The following is a 24461-nucleotide window of genomic DNA, read 5'->3' as shown; positions in this document are numbered from 1 at the left end:
ATGTCAATATTAGACTTCTGTTTTGAATCTTATGTATCTGAATATTCATGCCACAATAGAGAATATTACATGGATAAATATGTTAGGTAGCATTCCACATCAAAAATTCTGTTTTTATCATTTACCTACTCGAGGACAAGCAGGAATTAAGCTTGGGGATGCTTGATACGTCTCCAACATATCTATAATTTTTTATTGTTCCATGGTATTATATTATCTGTTTTGGATGTTTTATATGCATTAATATGTTGTTTTATGTTATTTCTGGGACTAACCTATTAATCTAGAGCCTAGTGCCAGTTTGTTTTTGTCCATGTTTTGAGTATTGCAGATAAGTCATATTAAACGGAGTCCAAACGGATTAAAATCTTCGAAATGATTTTTCTTGGACCAGAAGAAACCCAAAAGACTTGGAGTAGGGGGCATGGCACCTGCCGGGAGGCCACAAGCCTGCAGGGTGCGCCCTAGGGGGGTTCCCCTGGCTTGTGGGTCCACTGCATGTCTCCTAACCCTGTTCTTCGGCCTATAAGTTCCCAAATATTCCCCCATTGCTAAAGAGAGCCACGAAAATACTTTTCCGCCGCTCGAAGCCTCTGTCCCCGTGAGATCCAATCTGGGAGCCTTTTCCGATAATCTGTCGGAGAGGGAATTGATCACGAAGGGCATCTACATCAACTCCATTGCCCCTCCGATGAAGCGTGAGTAGTTCACCATAGACCTACGGGTCCATAGCTAGTACCTAGATGGCTTCTTCTCTCTCTTTGATCTTGAATACCATGTTCTTCATTATCTTCATGGAGATCTATCCGATGTAATACTTCTTTGCGGTGTGTTTGTCGAGATCCGATGAATTGTGAGTTTATGTTCAGATTATCTATGAATATTATTTGAATCTCTTATGAATTCTTATATGCATGATTTTTCATATCTTAGCAAGTCTCTTAGTAATTCTTGCAATGGGAGAAGTGCTTAGTTTTGGATTCAATCTTGCGGTGTCCTCACCAAGTGACATAGTAGGGGTGGCGAGCCACGTATTGTATTGTTGCCATCGAGGATAAAAAAGATGGGGTTTTCATCATATTTCTTGAGTTTATCCATCTACATCATGTCATCTTACTTAATGCGTTACTTTGTTCTTCATGAACTTAATACTCTAGATGCAGGCATGAGTCGGTCGATGTGTGGAGTAATAGTAGAAGATGCAGAATCATTTCGGTCTACTTGACACGGACGTGATGCCTATATGCATAATCATTGCATTGGATATCTTCATAATTATTCGCTTTTCTATCAGTTGCTCCACAGTAATTTGTTCACCCACCGTATTATTTTCCTATATGAGAGAAGCCTTTAGTGAAACCTATGCCCCCCGGGTCTATTTTCCATATAATACTTTCAGATCTATCAGATCTCATCCTTGCAAATAACTCTTAAGGGTTTGACAACCCCTTTTTGGTGTTGGGTGCAAATGTTTGATTATTTGTGTAGGTACTACGATTGGGTCCTTGCTTGCTCCTCCTACTGGATTTATACCTTGGTTCTCAACAAACTGAGGGGAATACTTATCTACTATGCTACATCACCCTTTCCTCTTCAAGGAAAAAACCAAAGCAAGCTCAAGAAGTAGTAGAGGTCAACTCGAAGCCATATTCCGTTGTGGTGAAGCTTCATGGTGTTGTTGGAGCCTCCAATTAAGTTATGGAGATTGCTCCAACCTTGTTTGTAAAGGTTCGGTCGCCGCCGTCAAGGGTACCACTAGTGGAATCATGGCGTCTCGCATTGTGTGAGGGCGTGAGGAGAATATGGTGGCCTTAGTGGCATCTTGGGGAGCATTGTGCCTCCACACCGCTCAAGCAAAGACGTACTTCCCCTCAAAGGGAAGGAACTTCGGTAACACATACTCGTTTTCATCGGTTCCACTCGTGGTTACTTCTTACCTTTACTTGGTGTTTATTACTTTCTTGTTATTGTTGTTGTTAGCATCACATAAGTTGCTCACCTAGTTGCATATGTAGATAACCTATTTCTTGCTAAATCTAATTTATTGAAGAAAGGTTAAAAAATGGTAGTTGCCTATTCACCCCCCTCTAGTCTACCATATTGATCCTTTCAGGGGGGTCATCCACTTCCACTTCCTCTCATCGTCCACATCTAGCCCCGTGTGCCCCCTCGCCAGCGACATGCAAACCCTAGCGCCATGGGCTTCCTCAGTGGCAAGGGAAAGGGGAAGATGACCCCCGACGTCGGCTCATCCCGCGCGCCTCCTCTGCCACCGTTGTATCGTCCTACGCACCTCCTCTACCTGGACTTGTCGTGAAGGAGTGGTTGAACATTTCGATGCATCGGGCATGGTGACACTGACAGAAACGGCAACTACTGCCATATCCTGATGTCAACCTTCCCCACAATTGGCATCTGGATCCACTGTGCATCCCGGTGCCAGCGATGTCGCGGTCGCAGTGGGCTCACGTCGAGGAGGTGTGACAATGTCACGAGCTCCTGATGCCGGCGCAACACCGGTTCACCATTTACACCTAGACTCTCCCAATAGGGAGATCTGGTTTTGCCCTCGAGCATGAAGACGAGCACCGCCACAGGATCCAACACCACCACGCCAACCCTCCACTGCTGACTAAGGTCAAGCTGGAGGTGGAGGCCGCCCACCTGGCGGCATTGGCGGCGGCCATGTAGGTCTCCATCGAGGAGATACGACACAATGAGGAGGAGGAGGTTTCTTACCACGCGTGACCAATCACCAACCCTCACCCTGTATGTGGTAGGGGATTGTGTGATGCCCCGTCACCATCGAGGCTCCCCGCGCCCAAGACCGAGTCGTAGCTGATGGAGCGGTTGGCGGAGCGATACATGTGGGAGGGTGGGGTGCGTGACTGGGTGAGCACGCCCTCCGTGTGTGTCACGCCCAAGATGCGACCCTATCCTCAATTTGGCACGGGGGCCTCGTCATTGTCGACGATCCCGATAGGAGCCGTGTATCTCGTTCTCAGGACACGAAGGATGAGCAATGGTTACCACGCCAAACGTCGAGTTGCCCCGGGTAGCGTTAATAAGCTGCTCTATTTTGGACCAATACTCATGAGGAGCACTGGCCCGGGGGTTGATTAAATTATCCTCGGGTTAATTACTCCCTATGAAATTCATTAGTGATTAGGCAAATGTAGTACCAAAGTTGGGCCTTGCCAGACCAGCTTTAATCTAAAACGAATTATCAAGGGGGTCCCCATAACAACCCCGATCGTCTTAGGAGCGCTCATTTATGGAACATAACACCGGTAGCCGAAACTAAGGGGGCAAAGGTGGAACAAAACACCAGGCTAGAAAGGCCGAGCCTTCCACCTTTTACCAAGTATATAGTTGCATTAAGTTAAATAGCATTAAAATATGGTGATCTGACAAGGAACCCATTTTATCACATAGAAGCAACTACACCTGCAACTAGTAACGCTAACAACAGGGTTAAGCAAGCAGTAACATAGCCAATCAGTGGTTTGCTAGGTAGAACAGTTGAAGGTTATCATGGCATTGTTGAGAGGCTCATATATAACAAGTGGTAGGCAACGAGACGTAAACGGTAGAAACGGTAAAACTAGCATGGCAATGATAGTAACGGTATCTGGGGAAATGGTCATCTTGCCTGAGATCTCGCTTGGAAGAAGAACAACTCGATGGAGTCGGCGAACCAACGTAGTCGAACGGGTCCTCACATTCCGACACGCTTGCGGAACTCTATCGAGACGAAGCAAACCAGAAACAAACATCAACACAAATATTCGCCACACGATGCACAACATGATATGATGCATGAATAGATCAATGATGCAAGTGATGGCATGGCAACTCACCTCACGCAAACACTACACATTAAATGAAGCTCGATATGCAACGAGTTGCATATCGACGAAACTCCACATTTAATTATTAGTTCACTCCCATTTATATACGCGTCATATTAAGTTGTTGTTAACATGGCAAGGGGAGAAGCGCTGAACCTACATGACATCCTAGTCGTTTAACGCGCGGAGCAAAGAACGGAGCTACGGCACAAGAGAGATGCAACACATGATATGCCATGAATGTGTCATGCATGCAAGTTTATCAACACCACGGCAAGAAGAGACTGAAACAAGTGTCGCCACGCGAGCGAGAGGGAACCATGGCGGCAAAACGGAAATGAAGCCACGGCAACGTTCCTATCCCGATAACTCGTCGAGATATCATGCCAACGTATAGGAAGCGTGTGCGGGAACATTAAATAAGGACGGGGTGATCCCGCTACCGGGTTCCCATGTGTCGGGCACAACATAAGAGGGACAACGTGCAACAGGCAACATACGGTGCAAACATACATACATCTCATACATCATATGTGTTCGTTACACGACACGTCTCATCGGTATACCTTCGAAGCGTGCGATTCGAAGCGGATCGGTTCGTAGGGACGTCGTGGAAGTAGTCGTACACGGTCTCGTCGACGGTAGCCGTTCTCTTGCCGTCGGGACACGGTCTTGGGCGTCGGGAGTCGAACACGGTTCTGGGGGTCGTCGAGGACGTCGTGGTGCTCGTGAATCTTGTCGATGACCCACGACAGCGGGGATGGTGCACGCAGTGATGGCACGCGACACATCAGCAACTTCAACTAGCAAATTGGCAACTAGCACTAGCAACAATAACCTAGCCTAGCAACTACACCTAGATGCATCTAGCAAAGCTAGCAAGGCAAACAGCAACAGCACAAGCAGGCAAGCAAGCACAGGCAGCGGCACGATGCATCGGCAACAGGGCAACAGCAAGCAACAAACTGCATCAGCTAGCATAGCAACTAGGAGGTAGCAGGAACAGCAGCACTAGAAGGCAAGCATCGGCTAGCTACACAACAACTAGCAAAGCATCAGGCAGCAGCAACGGCGCACAACAGCAACTCGGCAGCAGCAACGGCGTGCACGCAAGCGGCTAGCAGCTCAAGAGCATCTCCAAGGAGCAGAAAGATGCATCAGCTAGCTAGCTAGAAGGACAGGGAACCGGCACAGCGACAGCACAGCAGCGGCAGCAACGGCTCCAACAGCAAGGCGAGCACGGGGGAAAACAGGAGCTCGGGACCGAGGCGGCTCAAGGAGAGGGAGGAGCTCCGGTGGCCGGTCATGGCGGACGGCGGCAGGGACGAGGGCGGCGACGCAAGTGGGACTGCGAGGGCCTGGCAGCGAGCCAGCGGCTGGAGGCGTCGACCACGACGGGCAGCGTGGCGACCACGCGGGCACCAGGAAGAGGAGGCAAGGTCTGGAGGGGCCGAAGCGAGCACGGCTCCGGCAGCGGAGCTGCGGCAGCTCGGGGCTGGCGAGCTCATGTGCGGGGAACGGCGAACCACTGGCGGCGGCAGGGAGGCGAGCATGGCGATCGAGGGAAGCGCGCGGAGAGGAACAGAGAGGGGGCTCGAGACAGAGGGAGGAAGGACGAGAGCGAGGGCGAGGGGGAGGATGACGGCGCGGGCGGAACAGAAGACGAGGACGAGGGAGGCTCGGCTCCCTCGCTAGGGTTGGAGGGGAGGGGACGCCTTGGGTCGGGTTGCCTGCGGTTGGGCCCCTCCTCTCTTTCTCTATTTTTTTAACTTTGAAAAAATAGAAAGCTTTAACAAAAGAAAAACGTTTAACGAAAAAAATGCTTTTGCTCCTTTGAAAATTAAACCCCAACCATAAAATAGCTTGGGCTCTTTTTCAAACGAATAAAATAAAATCTTTTGGAAGAATTAAAAATTAAAACCTTTTAACAAGAGAATAAAATTTAAACCCCTTTTGACAAGAGAATAAAATAAATCCTCTTTTATTTAAAGCATAAAATAAAAGCTCTTTAAAAGAGAAAAGAAAATGAGACGGTTTTAAAATAAAACAAAAGGAGAAATAAAATAAAACCCAAGAGGTTGCCCCCACATTTGATAAAAGGACCTTTTAAAAGAAGACGAATCTTTTGAAGGGGGTTAAAACAGAACTGTAGCAAACCACAAAAACGAAATAAGAGGGGAGAGGAGGTTTTAGATCCGCGGTGCAACAGGGTTTGAATCGGCTCTGTTGCACCCACTCTCGTCACGCCAACAAACAACGCCACACTCACAAGCACTGACAAGCAACAACACGACGCAACATCAACACCGACAACACACAGTTGACATAATGCCATGCATGATGCGATGATGCAAAAATAAATGATGATGCAACAAATAAAACTAATCACACGACGGAAACGGAAATAAAGGGGGAATCTTCTGGGGCGTCGGTCTCGGGCTGTCACAACTCTCCTACTCTACAAGAGGATCTCGCCCCGAGATCCAAGAATGAAAGGGGGAGAGGATGAGAAAGAGCAAGAGGTAAAAAACTTAGTCGCTTCTTGACAAACGAGTGAAACCAACGATCCTTGAAGGTTGCAAAGAGATGAGGAATGATATGAGAAAGAAGCAAGAATTCACGGAAAATTTCAGCAGCACTTCGGTAGGAAAATGGGACAAAAAATTCGATAAGAAGAGAGAATTAGACAATATACATAACAAACAACTAAATAGAGCAAGGGAACACCATGATCTTTATAGAACAACATAATAGACCCAAAAGAGCAACATCACAATGCCTCCGGAACAAGAGAATATGAAGTAGCTCAAGCGGAAGAAGAGAATGAAGAAACGAATGACAACTATCATCACAATGGAATAGAAGAGCCTCCGGACAGAAGAATTGACGTAGTAGTTGGAAAACCAATAACGAAAAGAACAAGATAGTAGTGGGCTTATGAAAATCATCTCAACATTTAAGAGGTGACAACCAACCACTAAAAGAAACAAGGATAGATTGGGAGCAACAAGATATAAACACTTCTTACACCAAAAGGATACCTTGGGAACTTGGATATATGATAAACACCATAGTAGCAACATCCTAAGACAAGCTTTAGGTGAAGTCCAAACCAAGATAGCTGAATGAAGAAATCATGGGTTGAAATATCTCATGATCAAAGAATTGGTGGATTTAATTATCTCATTCTTGAAAGGAAAACTCTTCGAGGCTCCTACACTAACAAGAAAGCTATAATACCACCTCAAAGGATGGAGGAAGAACAAATGCACAGAAATGCAAGATAAAGAATAGCTTAGGTTCTCCAATAAGAATCTTGAAGAACACTTCAGAAAGAATGAAATCTTGACGAACCACCATGAAGGGCCTCCGTATACAACTAAATGATGCAACAAATATATAGGTAGAAAAGAATAATATTATGACCTTGCCAAGATTTAGATGAAGCCTCACAACGAGATACTTGATAAAACTTGGAACTCCGGAAAAGAAAGATAAGCACTTGAGAAAGAATTGCTATCATGACCCACTCCGGAAGAAGAATTTGAAAATACTACGAACAAGAATAAGAATTATGTTATGCTTATCCTTCATCAAGTTAAACTCATGACAAGCAACGGATTTAGCATACAACTTATTCTTCTTGAAAGAATCTTGAAGAGACAAAGAGATAAGCTCCACTTGAAGCAAAATTGAAGGAAGCACCGGTAAGAACTGGATTGAATGGGGATACCAAGAATTAATGGAGATACATGAGAATGAAGAGATCATGAGCCACGTGAGAGAAAACTTGAACAAGGCACAGGATAATCGAGAGACGAACGGAGAGACAACAATGGAAAAGAATTGAGGATGAAAGCTGAAAGATGAGAACGAAGAAGTCTTCTGAAATGATGGCCTTCGGAGGAACGAGAAATAAAAATAACTCAGAACTGCACCGGATAGCAAGAAAGGGATATACATGATTGACAACAATTAAGATGATGGCACCAAGCTGAAATGATGAATCTCCAAGAGAATGAACCAAGATTGAGAGAAACACTCCTTCGAATTGCAAGCTGAGAGTGATGACGAGAAACAACACCAAGAATAGCTGAGACACTCCGGAATAAAGAATAATGAAAGGTTGAGCCAATGACGAAAATAAATTTGAAGCGATCTTGAAGAAGGAATATGACTGATGAAATTTATACTTACGTCATAGTTGAAAAGATTTAGAGATCTCCAGAAAATATTAAAAGAGCCAGGAAAGAACTTGTGGGTTATGGGCCCACTCAAAGAAACCACCGTTAGAAAAGATTGCTAGAAAGAGGGATATTGCACCGGTATGAATAGAACTAGATGAGGTTAGCACCTCGAAATAATTAAAAGTACTGGAAACAAGAACCTCTAAGATAACTTCAGCACTCCGGATGGAATAGAGAGAAATGACAATAAGAAGAGTGATGAGAATTCCAACATGGGAAAAATTACAAGGATGAATAGGATATAAAGAACACGGATAATTAAATTGAATTCACCGGGAAAAGATAACAAGACTGAAGAAAGATGAGCATGAAGCTCCTGAGAATCTTCACAATGAATCACCAGATAAGAGAGAAAAGAACAGATAATGGAAGCACATGAAAGAAAACTCTTGGATGAAAATTGAATCACTGAAGAAAAGGGTGGGAGGGCGGGGAAAAGTAAAGACAACTTGGGACAGATGAGATGAACTACGGAATAAAAAGAGAGAATGATCTTGCAAAAACTGGAGAAGATTGAATTCAGTTGCAGAGAAGCACACCGGTTGGAAAAGAATTAACATGACGACTCCGATTGACCAGAATTGACATAACAATCTGATTTGAGAAAAAGGATTAGCACTATCATATGAATATGAGAACACTACTTAGAAAAGATCTGAAATTACCACTTGACATCGAAGCAACTTGAATTACCACATTCCAACAAAACAAGGATGCGGCTTGCAATTTGCTAGAACAAACTCGTGAGAAAGATTTCGTCCGATATTTTCGTGGACAGGATCGCACGGGCTCGATTTTACAGTAGCCATCAAGTGCAAGGCAGTGCACCCAACATACGAAGCGTCCCCGAGTCGTAGCAAGCTACAAGGACTCTTTAAGACACAACGTGTACCACTGTAAGTCGACCGTCAACAAACGAATCCACTATATGTCGAACCCCAACCTACCATCATGAATTTGTTGGAAGATTGTCCTATAAGCAACTACTTGAATTCCCACCTATGAATTCACGAAATATCTGGTCATGCAATCAGGTACACGGATACAAGGAGTAATAATCACACAACTCCTATACTAACCCTTCACATGTATCACATCCGTCAAAACACAACCAGAATCTTGGACCTTCTTCTACAACAGACCCTCGTGATCACAACGATACAAAGTATGGCAGTACTCCGGAACAATCTGCACCAGTACTGGGGACATCGGGATTATCTCGCCACTACTAGTATTGAAGCAATTACGAACATCCTTCGTCCTGAGATATTAAGAAATCTGAATGATAACGATGTGCTCGAGAATCCCCTGGAGCTCAACTCCCCGGAAGAAAATCAAGTCAGACAGGAGGCACCAAGACAGAACTCCGTCACATCGGCATCATATAGATCCCAAGAATATCCGCGTGATCCTAAAAACTATTTTGAGTGAGAAGAGGAGTAGAATAAATTATTACGTCAAGATTCCTCACCAGAGCATAGAAGAGGAGAAAAAGAATCCTACTCTCCGATATATAACTAGACTCAAAGTAGTTTTTCACTAGACTCGACTCGGCCAAGTTCGATCAATCAAGGGGGCTCCTAGGTCGGTACTGCTCTGATACCAACTTGTCACGCCCAAGATGCGACCATATCCTCAATTTGGCACGAGGGCCTCGTCAGGGATAGAAGCGCATCTCGTCGTGTCGCAAGAATGGATATCCTTACAAGTACATGTACTGAAAAGAAGAGATATATAATAGAATTGGCTTACACTCGCCACAAGCTACATCAGAGTCACATCAGTACATTACATAATTACCAAGAGTAAGAGCAGGGTCCGACTACGGACAAAAACAAACGACAAAAGAAGAACAACGTCCATCCTTGCTATCCCAGGCTGCCGGCCTGGAACCCATCCTAGATCGATGAAGAAGAAGAAGAAGAATCAACTCCAAATGTACAATCAACGCGCTCGCATCAAGTAACCTTTACCTGTACCTGCAACTGGTGTTGTAGTAATCTGTGAGCCACAGGGGACTCAGCAATCTCATTTCCAAAGGTATCAAGACTAGCAAAGCTTAATGGGTGAGGTATGGTTAAGTGGTGAGGTTGCAGCAGCGGCTAAGCATATATTTGGTGGCTAGACTTACGAGTACAAGAAAAATAAGAGGGGGGAAGATCTACGCACAACGGACGTGAACTACGGATCATCAAATGAATGATCCTGAACACCTACCTACGTCAGACATAACCCCACCATGTCCTCGATCGGAGAAGGAACTCACGAAAAAGACAGTCACGGTTACGCACACAGTTGGCATATTTTAATTAAGTTAACTTCAAGATATCTAGAACCAGTGTTAAACAAAGCTTCCACGTTGCCACATAACCGTGGGCACGGCTTTCCGAAAAGATATAACAATGCAGGGGTGCTCCAACTAGTCCATCACAAATTACCACAAGCCGCATAGAAATCCACAATCACGAAGCACGCGATCTCGTCGGATTCCGTAGTGGAAAACCTCAACTCTAAGATTACCCAAAGCATCACCGGAATCCCGATGCACAAGATATTTCGTCAAAGGTAAAACTTATCCCGCAAGGCCGCCCGACATGTCGATGATCCCGATAGGAGCCGCGTATCTCGTTCTCAGGACACGACGGATGAGAGATGGTTACCACGCCAAACGCCGAGTTGCCCCGGGTAGCGTTAATAAGCTGCTCTGTTTTGGACCAACACTCATGAGGAGCACTGGCCCGGGGGTTAATTAAATTATCCTTGGATTAATTACTCCCTATGCAATTCATTAGTGATTGGGCAAATGTAGTATCAAAGTTGGGCCTTGCCAGACTAGCTTTAATCTAAAACGAATTATCAAGGGGGTCCCCATAACAACCCCGATCGTCTTAGGAGCGCTCATTTATGGAACATAACACCGGTAGCTGAAACTAAGGGGGCAAAGGTGGAACAAAACACCAGGCTAGAAAGGCCGAGCCTTACACCTTTTACCAAGTATATAGGTGCATTAACTTAAATAGCATTAAAATATGGTGATATGACAAGGAACCCATGTTATCACATGGAAGCAACTACACCTGCAACTAGCAATGCTAACAACAGGGTTAAGCAAGCAGTAACATGGCCAATTAGTGGTTTGCTAGGTACAACAGTTGAAGGTTATCATGGCATTGTTGAGAGGCTCGTATATAACAAGTGGTAGGCAACGAGACGTAAACGGTAGAAACGGTAAAACTAGCATGGCAATGATAGTAATGGTATCTGGGGAAATGGTCGTCTTGCCTGAGATCCCGCTTGGAAGAAGAACAACTCAGTGGAGTCGGTGAATCAACATAGTCGAACGGGTCCTCACATTCCTACCCGCTTGCGGAACTCTATCGAGACGAAGCAAACCGAAAACAAACATCAACACAAATATTCACCACACGATGCACAACATGATGCACAACCTAATATGATGCATGAACAGATCAATGATGCAAGTGATGGCATGGCAATTCACCTCACGCAAACACTACACATGAAATGAAGCTCGATATGCAACGAGTTGCATATCGACGAAACTCCACATTTAATTATTAGTTCACTCCCGTTTATATACGCGGCATATTAAGTTGTTGTTAACATGTCAAGGGGAGAAGCGGTGAACCTACATGACATCCTAGTCGTTTAACGCGCGGGGCAAAGAACGGAGCTACGGCACAAGAGACATGCAACACACGATATGCCATGAATGCGTCATGCATGCAAGTTTATCAACTACATGGCAAGAAGAGACAGAAACAAGTGTCGCCATGCGAGCGAGAGGGAACCATGGCGGCAAAACGGAAACGAAGCCACGGCAACGATCCTATCCCGATAACTCGTCGAGATATCGTGCCAGCGTATAGGAAGCGTGTGCGGGAATGTTAAATAAGGATGGGGTGATCCCGCTACCGGGTTCCCATGTGCCGGGCACAACATAAGAGGGACAACGTGCAACGGGAAACATACGGTGCAAACATACATACATCTCATACATCATATGTGTTCGTTACACGACACGTCTCATCGGTATACCTTCGAAGCGTGCGATTCGAAGCGGATCGGTTCGTAGCGACGTCGTGGAAGTCGTGGTCGTCGTGGAAGTAGTCGTACACGGTCTCGTCGACGGTAGTCGTTCTCTTGCCGTCGGGACACGGTCTCCGGCGTCGGGAGTCGAACACGGTTCTGATGGTCGTCGTGGACGTCGTGGTGCTCGTGAATCTTCTTGATGACCCACGACAGCGGGGATGGTGCACGCGGCGACGGCACGCGACACATCAGCAACTTCAACTAGCAAAGCGGCAACTAGCACTAGCAACAATAACCTAGCCTAGCAACTACACCTAGCTGCATCTAGCAAAGCCAGCAAGGCAAACAGCAACAGCACATGCAGGCAAGCAAGCACAGGCAGCGGCACGATGCATCGGCAACAGGGCAACAGCAAACAACAAACTGCAGCAGCTAGCATAGCAACTAGCAGGCAGCCGGAACAGCAGCACTTGCAGGCAAGCATTGGCTAGCTACACAACAACTAGCAAAGCATCAGGCCGCAGCGACGGCATGCAACAGCAACTCGGCAGCAGCAACGGCGTGCAAGGCAAGCGGCTAGCAGCTCAAGAGCATCTCCAAGGAGCAGAAAGATGCATCAGCTAGCTAGCTAGAAGGACAGGGAACCGGCACAGCGACAGCACAGCAGCGGCAGCAACGGCTCCAACAGCAAGGCGAGCACGGGGGAAAACAGGAGCTCGGGACCGAGGCGGCTCAAGGAGAGTGAGGAGCTCCGGTGGCCGGTCATGGCGGACGGCGGCTTTTGCTCCTTTGAAAATTAAACCCCAACCATAAAATAGCTTGGGCTCTTTTTCAAACGAATAAAATAAAATGTTTTGGAAGAATTAAAAATTAAAACCCTTTTAACAAGAGAATAAAATTTAAACCCTTTTTGACAAGAGAATAAAATAAAACCTCTTTTATGTAAACAATAAAATAAAAGCTCTTTAAAAGAGAAAAGAAAATGAGACGGTTTTAAAATAAAACAAAAAGAGAAATAAAATAAAACCCAAGGGGTTGCCCCCACATTTAATAAAAGGACCTTTTAAAAGAAGACGAATCTTTTGAAGGGGGTTAAAACTGAACTTTAGCAAACCACAAAACCGAAATAAGAGGGGAGAGGAGGTTTTAGATCCGCGGTGCAACAGGGTTTGAATCGGCTCTGTTGCACCCACTCTTGTCACGCCAACGAACAACGCCACACTCACAAGCACTCACAAGCAACAACACGGCGCAACATCAACACCGACAACACATAGTTGACATGATGCCATGCATGATGCGATGATGCAAACTAAATGATGATGCAACAAATGAAACTAATCACACGACGGAAACGGAAATAAAGGGGGAATATTCTGGGGCGTCGGTCTCGGGCTGTCACAGTGTGTCTCAGTGCGACACCAGCACATGAGGCGACATATCTTGAGCATTGGAGGTCATGTACGTTGGCAGAGGAGCGGGCAAAGGGAGAGCGCCTCAGGCATGTCGGGTGCGAGGAGGAGGAGGAGTGTCCTGCTTGCTAGGCACGGGAGGAGGAGCAGCCACGCCCGGAGGAGGAGGAGGAGCGTCGTGCCCGCAACGATGTAGTCTAACCGGCGGTGCAGCAGACGCCGGACGCGTCGTGGGCCTGGAAGATGGTATTCCCTTGGGATGTACCGGCACCAGAGTTGGTCGACCTCACTGAACATGGCTCGAACGATAAGGATGCCTAGGGTAGCGTGCCGGGACGACAAGGATGCATTGGGCAACGCGCGGGAGACACAACCTTTTTATTATTATGTTTTATTAATATTTATGTGGACTCTATCCAGCGATTGACTAGCTTTTAATATTCGGCTTAGCTGAAACTCAGCTAGCTGAGAAATAAAATAGTGTCATTCACTTTTTTGTCCGTCCGATCTAGATGCTAGAGATTAGTGTCGGTTGTTTTGTTTTTTACAAATGGGGGCTGAGGAAAGACGCGGGCACAATACTTATTTCATTTGACGTCCCTTTTTTATGTACACCAAGGTTTCCAGCCACATGCAGCAACACACTAGCAGCTATCACTCATGTTTTTTCTTCTTTCTTCATTGTCTTCATAAGCGTTTTGACATCACTTCATAGCCATGGATGCATGTTCATAGGGAAAGAGACCCCGCGATTTTCCTTGGTTATTTTTTCTACAGGTCGTTTTTCAGTTTTATTTTTCATTTATTATTATTATTTTATTTTGTCTTTAATACTATTTTACTTTATGTTATATTTTCTCTATTATTTTTGTTCTTGTATGCAAACACATCGTTTCATCGGATTAAGTGCGGTGCGTCGCGGCAACTTTTCATATTTTTCTTATGCTTGTCATCTTCTCACTTTCTTGTTACACCGATCCAACACAAAACCCCCTAGAATGCCGATATTGCTTTTTAGTGGAATGTTTGTGAGGCGGCTAGAACAAATCCTTTTGCTGTTTTTAATGTTTTGTATGAGGAACATAAATAATTTCGCATTATATCAGTTGCATGTCTATCATTAGACATGCAATCGCAAGCATTCTAATCCAACTGCAATTGCACGGTGTGCAAAACTAACGCAACTCAGATTGGGTAGGTGGTTATTGGGTCAGTTGCATGTCTACCATTAGACATGCATCTACAAATGTTGTAACCCGACTGCAAGTGCATGGGGCACAAAGCGACTTCAACTCGGGGTCAACAAGAGAGTTGCCAGGCTAGTTACATGTCCATCATTAGGCATGCAATTACGAGTATTGTGAGTCGATTGCAATTTTGCGGGGAACAAAAGCGACTATAACTGGGTCCCAAAGGGGAGTTGCCGAGTCAGTTGCATGTAAATCACTAGAACGGCCCCAAAAGCGACTTCAAGTGGGTCAGGAGGGTAGTTATTTGGCCAGTTGCATGTGCAACACTAGAGATGCAACTACATACATCGACCGCACGTGCACGTGCACAAAGAAACTGCAACGGTGTTGAGAGGGGAGTTGGGGCCAGTTGCAAGCGTTGTAATCCGATTGCAACTGCAGGGGCACATATGTGACTCCAAGTGCGGACAGGTCGGAGTTGTCGGGGTCAGTTACATGTTCATCACTAGACATACAGCTACAAAAATTATAACCGATTACAGCTACATGGGCTCATATTGGCTGCAATTTACGATAGGGGGGCTTGTTGGGCCAATTGCATGTCCATGACTAGACATGCAACTGGAAGCATTATAACTTGGATGCAACTGCAGGTGGACAAAGCGACTACAACTCGAGATAGACCAATTACATGTTTGCTTCTTTTTTTCTCATGCCCTACGTGTGCAAAGTTGGTGCATATGCTCGTTTTAATTTTCTTTTAGAATTTTCTACTAGCCAATAACATGTGCATGAATTGCACGTGACGCACACATGCAAAATTTTATTCATTGCAACAATTGTGCAACATGTGAGACATAATTTTTTTCCTGATTTTTTTTACTAGCTCACCTTCGTGAAACTACAAACGACATACATCATGTTTAATTGCATGCACAACTATTTGAGACAGGATCGCTACATTCAATTCGTATTATACTTATATGTACACTTGTGAGTACAAGACACACATTCGAAAGTTATCTACGAGAATAAAGGGACATGATCCGTGCAAATGCAAAAAAAGACACAAGCAATAGTGAAGACGATGCATTGTATATCCTACTTGACATGTGCAAAATATTTCCGTGTAAACACTTTCTTCCTTTTTTCTCAAATACTTAGACCATGCAAATGTAAAGGAACACAAATGTAGTACAAAAGAAGCCCAACTCAGCTTACATAATAACAGGAAAAGCAACACACGGGAAAAACAGTAACAACTCATGTTATTGATATAGGGATCATTTAATAAAGTAAATGTGACTAAATTACATCTCATCTAGATGAGTTTTAGTCATTTTTTTAATATTTAAATATGTTAAATTTAAACATTTTGCTGTCTTTTTAAGTCCATGCAAAAAATGATCGGACCAGCATTGAATGTATGCACTGATCCAAATGGAAAAACAAAATAGTCGATCCAAACACACACAAAATAGGCCGATCCTACAGATCATCCGAATGATATTTGCAAAATATCATCTACCCGGGGAGCCGTCTGATTACACTACTAGGAAAAACCTTATAGGTAGGAGCCTATTAGTAGCGCTGGAAAGTAGAAAGCGGTGTTGTTACTTAGCAGTAGCGCTGGACGCAACGCAGCACTATTGCTAATGTCCTTAGCAGTAGCGCTGGCCTTATATTCTGCGTTACTGATAATTAGGGATCAACGAGGCCACCCGCAGTAGCTATAGTAGCAGCGTCGTTCCTAATCCTGTGCTACTACTAAGGTCAATAGGAGTAGCTCTACGTAGCATCCAGCACTACTTCTAAAAGGGGTCCAACGAGGTAACCGGTAGTAGCTGTAGTAGCAGCGCCGGCATAGTAAAAGCGCTAGTGCTAAGTACAATAGCAGTAGCGCTCCTCCGGAACCACCGCTACTGCTATGTTGAGTTAACACCCCATGTCGTGCCTAAAAATTTTCTAACTCTCCCCACTCCCACACCCCCCCTCTCTCCTCGATCTCAAACCGTCGCCGCCACCCTCGCCGCCGTCGTCGTCATCGTTGCCGACGCCTCCCTCACAGTCGTCGTCGTCATCGTTGCCGTCGCGACCGCCCCCTCCCCTCCCGCTCTGTTAAGCCCCCTTCCCCTCCCGCTCCGATAAGCCCCCTCCCCATCCCGCTCCGGTAAGCCCCCCACCCCCCTCCAGGCGCCGCCGCCCCCCTCCCCTCCCGCTCTAGGCACCCCAAGGCTGCTGCCATTTTGATTTTAGGGCCATCGGTTCAAGGTGTCATCTTGAGATGCATGTTAATAAGAAAATCAAGATATGTCTGTTGAAGATCTTTTGATGGGCTAACTAGAAAGGAAAAAATAATATGGTTCACACTTGAATATTATGTAAAGAATGTGAAATAAATCATTCCTATTTGTAAATTTCATGTAAGTAGGCACATTAGGTTTGAATTAGACAACCAATGGTTTCAAACAACTTATTTAAACTTATGAGAGGAAAAAGGGCACATACATATTTCACCAACCTACAAATATCATCCTTTTGTTGGTGTTAATGCATAAAACAGTAGTGAGTTTCTCACTTTTGCTTGCTAAGTTGTGCTAAGTTTTTCCGGAATGTCCGAGTGGCCTATGTTTTGCCGGAATGTTGATTCATTTCCATTCCGGCAAATTTCAGGCACTCCATATGTCCACAATTTAGCAATGGTCATGCCGAAAATTTCTGTGAATTTTGTCATGACTAGTGCTAGAAACAAGGACATGTGGAGTGCTTGGGAATTGTGAGAAAGGGTAATGAATCAACATCCCAAACAAATATAGGTCCTTTTTATTATTCATGCTTCTGTTTTTATATAGATGTTCAATTCTTTCGATATAGTGTCACGGTTGCTGTTTACACATTTACCACATTAAAACAGGAAATGTCTGACGATGAATATTGGGAGTGTGAATATTGCGGCGACTATCAGGGTATGTGCGACACGCCTCACCTGCGAGATGATAGGTCCTTCAGCATGAAGCTTGACGATAATGGAGATATGTTCCTCCCTTGCCATGCAAGAAGATATGTGTTGGAGAGGCTCAGTTTCGAAGACCACGAGAGAATGGAGACGAGGAGCGCTAACCTGAGGACTATACATGGTAACACATTTGTTATCAAAGTATTTAATTCAGTTTTTCACACAGAATTTGGGTGCCCAAATTGAGAAGATCTTTGCAAGGCATATGGATTTCAAGAGGGTATGGAAATAACCTTCGATCTTCGTCCTGAAGATAATATGCCAGGCAACATCAACATTTGGGTGGTCGTCGATATGCTTCCTGTTTTACCTCCATGTGAGTTCCTCAATCATATTTTTCAAGTAATTTGCATTCTATATTTAGAAATAGTTGATGTTCATCCATATACTAAATTTATTAAATTATAATTTACAGCTTATTTCGTTTCTTCGAGTGAATTACGGAAATTAGTTGACACGACACACTACACGTGTGGATCACATCTAACTTGGAAGGAGAAGGATGTTCTTCTCTGCTTTCTTGTTGGTGTTCTGGTTTCTAGGGATAACTTCCCGTATAATTTGGGAAATGGCCAAATTATACATTTTACATGCCACTAGTGCATAGGTTGAGGGCGGATGAGATTCGCTGAAATATCTTGGTAAGAGTTTCCTAATTAAGTACGCTCTACTATTGCATAAATGGTGTTGATTACATTGCTAACTAGGTTATTATTATGTTCTTCAACAGCAACTGCCACATGATGTAGTGCCTCTGTTGATGCACCTAGAAGGTCATATGAAAATTAAAAGCCTGCTGAGGTCTGAGTTCGATGCTCCATACTCGAGTAACCGCAAATAAAAATAAAAAAGGCTCCAAATTGAAGCATGGAGAGAAATAAAGAAGGATCGCAAGACACAAGTTAGAGACCGTTGGATCTCTGTGCTTCATCATGGAGACATAGGTGTTATTCTGTTTTATGACATTATACCTAGGAGCGAGTACTAGGTCTTATGATAGACAAGTGGATGTACCTAAATCCGGTGAAGCCACATTGCAGCCCTCGGTGGAGCTCAAACGCAACAACGGCGGCTCCGGCAAAGCTCCAAGGCAACTCCGGCGAAGCCCTAGTGCAACCCCCGGCAGAGCTCCAACACGGTGTGGGCGGCTCCGACGAAGCTCCAATACAACTTCACGGAGCTCCATTGCAGCCTCGAAGGAGCTCCAAGGCGACAACGATGGCTCCGATGAAGCTGCAATTAAACTCCGGCCAAGCGACTAAGGGATCGATAAAAGACGTGTCTAGAGGGGGGTGAATAGACTATTTGTTAACATAACAATCCTAGCTTTATATATTTTGATAGAGGGCAGAATTTCGGCAATACTAACAAGTCTAGTGCACCCACATGCTAGTCAACATATACGGCAGCGGAAAAGTAAAGACTTTGCATAAGTAAAGGAGTAAAGGTTAGGAAGATCAAACGCGAAGAAGTTGACACGGTGATTTTTGGCATGGTTCCGATAGGTGGCGCTATAATACGTCCATGTTAGTAGAGACTTCAACCCATGGAGGGTAACGACTAAGAGAGTCCACGGAGGGCTCCACCCACGGAGGGTCCAGAAAGAAGCATCCTTGTCTATTCCACCATGGCTTCCGTCCATGGAGGACTAGCCTTATTCACGGTATATCTTCACGAAGTAGGCGATCTCCTTACCCTTACAAACATCTTGGTTCAAATCCACAACAGGAAGTAGGAGGCTCCCAAGTGACACCTAACCAACCTAAGAGGCACCACCTTCCCAAAGGTAATAGATGGGGTAGATCAATAAACTCCTCGCTCTTGTGCTTCTCAAGATAGTCTCCTCAACACAAAATCACTCTCCCACAGAATATGAATGGGTAGGAGAGGTTGATTTGGTGGAAAGATGTTTGGGGAGTCTAGAGATCAAGATTCAAATGAATTGAGTGGAATATCTTGGTCTCAACACATGAGTAGGTGGTTCTCTCTCAGAAAATGGATTTGGATATGAAGTGTGTGTTCTGAGTGCATCTCCCATGAATGAGAGGTGGGTGAAGGGATATATAAAGGCAGCAGCAAAAATCCAACCGTTACACACAAAGTGGCAAACTCGGTGACACCGAAGTTGAAAACTCGGTGGTACCGATTAGCACAAAGGCGTGAACTTTTGAATCTCGGTGAGCCCGATATATGAAACTCGGTGGCACCGAAAAGGTGGCTAACGGTCAGATGGTCAAACTCGCTGGCACCAATACTCAAACTCGAAAATTTTGATTTTGTGTATCGAGGGACCCAAAAGTTGGCCACCCAAACTCGGTAGCACCGGTACAGATTCGGTTGCACCATTTTGGTGGTAATAGCTAGGGTTTCTGTCTAAGGTCAAACTTGGTGGGTCCGAAATATGAAAGTTGGCGACACCGAATTTGTATGTGGAATTTGACAGAATGGCTTTGTGGGAAAATGATTTAGTATTTTGGTGGCTAACTTAGAGCACTTTGAGAAATCAGTTCATTTTACTACCTCACCCCCTTTTAATAGTATTGGCTTTCCTATGGACTCAAATGTGATTTATCACAAATAGAAAAGGAAGAGTCTTCTAGCTTGAATCTTGAGCCAATATTATTCCTTTATTGCATCAAGGGGCATCTCCACATAAACCTTTAGCCACATCATCTTCCTGGACTGATATGAAATATCTAGGTAAAAGTGTTAGTCCAAGAGAAAATGTATGTTGTCATGAATTATCAAAATCACCAAGGTAGCATATGTGCTTACAATCTCCCCCTTTTTGGTAATTGATGACAACATACAATCAAAGCTCCAAATAAGGACAGGCGTTATAATATGATAGCTTTGAAAGATATATGACTAGTACAAGCTCCCCCTAAATGTGTGCAATCCCTCTTTAAAGGATAGTTGTTTTGGAAAGCATGGGCACACACATGGTAGAAGGACGAGACAAGTCATATAGATCTTGGCTATATGCATCAAACATGAGTGAATGAAGGGCTTCCATGTTCAAGACTCCCTCTTGCAAACAATATGTGCAAGAAACAAGAGATCATCATGAACAGGGATATGATGCATATACTTACCTTGAGGATCTTGAGCATCTTAGTAGTAGGAATACAAATGGGAAACAAATGTTAGAAAACACGAGAGTACTCCATTGTAAAGATGTAAAGAGCTAAAAAATACCAAGATATTGAAGACATATTTCCAATAGAATTTGTTGATAGATATGTCTCCAAATGAAATACGAACTTTCTCTCCTAAGAATGAATATGTAGGATTACCTCTCGCCCTGAATCATAGCATGTAGATAATGGGAGTAGGTAGGGCAAGACAAGCTCAGCCAAGAGATAGTAAAGATATCTGAAATATTTTTTTCTCTCTCCCCCTTAATATGTGAGGATTGATACATCTCCCATAGGTAGATCTCCCCTTAGGTAGACCTTCCTTAGGAACAGATATCTCCCCTTAGAGATATTTTCTCCCTCTTTAAGTAAGTTTATTGATGATATTTCTCCCTATAAGTCGGCTCACTGTAAGCTTTGACATTTCTCCCCTTTTGGCATTAACTGCCAAAAAGGTTAGAGGGTAAGGGCTCATTGAGAGAAAAGGGATCCTTGATACTTCTCTCTTTGATAAGGGTTCCTTGAATTTGACTTTTCTCCCCCATAATAGTAGGTAAGGGTTCATTGAAGGTTCTCCCCTTATGAGTTCCTTGAACTATCTCCTCCTTCAATAGGGATCCTGGATAATTCACCCTCTTATAATGTATGGGATCACTGAGGATTTCTCCCCTAGAGAACTTGTCTCCCCCTAGAAAATAGTGCTAAGTCTGATTTTGTTTTATAAAAGATTCAGTAAAAACATATACGGCATTAAAAATATCGGAGTTACCGAGGCAAAGTAGTTCGGTAGAAACGAGAATGAGATTTAGGCCTCTAGGAGAAATCAGTTGGACCGAGTTTCCCAAATCGGTGAAACCGAGTTACAAAGAAAATCAACTCCTTAAGAGAAATGATAAGAAAGTTTTCACAAACTTTTGAAAGAGGAGAAAATATGATACCAATGGTAAATGATACCAATTGAGATAGAAAAGAAGAAAAACTAATATATATATATATATATATATATATATATATATATTGAAAATATACATACATATAGATGATAGTTGAATGGTTTCAAGGAAGCATGCAATGACAAATGTGAACCATACAAGAAACTCCATCTAGATGTGGGGCGGTGACTAGGTCACCTATATTAGAGTATTTGACTTGAGGAGTCAAGCAAGATTGCTTGATCATAGGTCATACTCATCGTTAAGCACAAAAATGGGGTTACCATTTTTCGATTAAGCATTTCAATGTCTTCATATCACTTGAGTTGCTTTACCTCATGAGTTGATGTAAAGCTTTATCAAGAATATGAGTACATACCTTCGAATGATGTTGATGACGTGGCATGTAGGTGAACTTGTTGTGGATGCTCAAAGTTGATGGAGATCATCTTGAGTTGGGATCTATCCATGTCGTTTTGGTTCACTTTTCACCTACAATGGTTAGTCATGCAAGGAAGACCATAATATATCCAAATGACATGAGTGAATAATTTCATCAAATGATTGTCAAGGATTGTTTCTGTTGTCTTCTTCCTCCATCTTCGAAGTAGGGGTCGTTGATACTTAGCCATATCAAGATTGGTTTTTATGTGAGTTGTCTGCAATCTTGTGAAGTGTATTTCTTCCAAGTACCTACAAAAGGTTAGATGCAATACAAGGGAGCATAGTTTCCAAGATATAATATAGTCATATCAATGGCATCAAAGAATGGGCAGTCAAGCTTATGCCCTTGCATGCATCCGAGTAAGTCTAGCTCAAGTTTTAAGCATTAATGATGTTCAACTCACTCCTCAAATGACAAAACACTTTCTCTACAAAGTGGTTTGGTAAAGATATCAGCTAGTTGTTTGTCAGTATGAAAATGCTTGAGATCAATATCTCCTTTAGCAACATGATCACGAATAAAATGATGTCACACTTGGATATATTTTGTTCTAGAATGTTGCACAGGATTATAGACAATCTTAATAGCACTTTCATTGCCACATAACAATGGAACTTTTCTAACATGAATGCCATAATCCTTAAGAGTTTGAGCCATCCAATGTGATTGTGCACAACATGATCCAGCAGCAATGTATTCAGCTTCGGCAGTTCATAAGGATACCGATATTTGATTCTTGGATGACCAAGATACAAGACATCTCCCAAGAAATTGACATGTACCCGAGGTGGATTTTTTGTCAACCTTGTCTCCGGCATAGTCCGAGTCGGAATAGCCAACAAGATTAAAAGAAGAACCCTTGAGATACCATATGCCAAAGTTTGGTGTATGTATGAGGTATCTCACTATCCTTTTCACAACCAATAGATTACACTCTTTTGTTGTCGCTTGGTATCGGGCACACATGCAAACACTCAACATGATGTCAGGACGGGAGGCACATAGATATAGCAATGAACCAATCATTGATCGATAAAACTTTGGATCAACGGGTTTGTCCTCCTTAGTGAGGTCAAGATGTCCACTAGCAGGCATGGGGTTCTCATACCTTTGCATTCTTGCATGTTGAACTTCCTGATCAAGTCCTTGGTGTACTTGGTTTGAGAGATAAACGTACCTTATCTCGATTGTTTGATTTGCAATCCAACGAAAAACTTCAGTTTATACATCATGGCCATCTCATACTTCTCTGACATCAGCTTTCCAAACTTTTCACTAAAATGTGGGTTAGTAGAACCAAAGATAATATCATCCACATAGATTTGACAAACAAATAGTTCTCCATTAACTCTTTTAGTGAATAAGGTTGCATCTATTTTACCAATCTCAAAATCCTTTTCAATGAGAAACTTTGTTAGGAATTTGTACCAACCTCTAGGGGCTTGTCTAAGACCACATAAAGCTTTTCAAAGTTTGTAAACATGATTAGGTTTCTTAGGGCTCACAAAACCAGGAGGTTGTTTAACATAAACTTCCTCCTCAATTTATCCATTGAGAAAGGCACTTTTGTATCCATTTGGTAGAGAGTTATATCGTGGTGATTGGCATAAGCTAGAAGAATGTGAATGGCTTCAAGTCTAGCAATAGGAGCATAAGTCTCACCGTAGTCCATACCTTCGACTTGCGTGTATCCTTGGGCTAAGAGACGTGCCTTGTTGCGTACAACTTGTCCGTCTTCATCTTGCTTGTTTCGAAACACCCATGTTGTACCAATGATATTATGCTCGCCTTCGGGTTTTTCAACAAGTGTCCATACTTGGTTCCTCTCGAAGTTATGTAGATCTTCATGCATGGCATTCACCCAATCCGGATCTTGAAGGGCTTCTTGAACCTTCAAAGGTTCAATACTAGAGATGAAAGAATAATGCTCACAAAATTTAGCTAAACGAGATTTAGAGCGAGTGATTCTCCCGGTTTTTATGTCACCATAGATTTGATTCAACGGATGATCTTTATCCACTTATGCTCTAACTCTTGATAACTTCTTCTTGTTGGATGGTGGAGCTTCATCATCATCATCTTGCATGTTGTCATTGACGTCATCATCTCCTTGAGGTGGTGGTGAGGAAGGTTGAGGTGGATCATCACGATGTACTTCTTCCTCTTCTTCATCATGTC

Source organism: Hordeum vulgare, chromosome 5H (genome assembly GCF_904849725.1).
Source record: "Hordeum vulgare subsp. vulgare chromosome 5H, MorexV3_pseudomolecules_assembly, whole genome shotgun sequence".
Lineage (NCBI taxonomy): Eukaryota > Viridiplantae > Streptophyta > Magnoliopsida > Poales > Poaceae > Hordeum > Hordeum vulgare.
The sequence above is the reverse complement of the archived record's forward strand: the minus strand, read 5'-3'. Positions refer to the sequence as shown.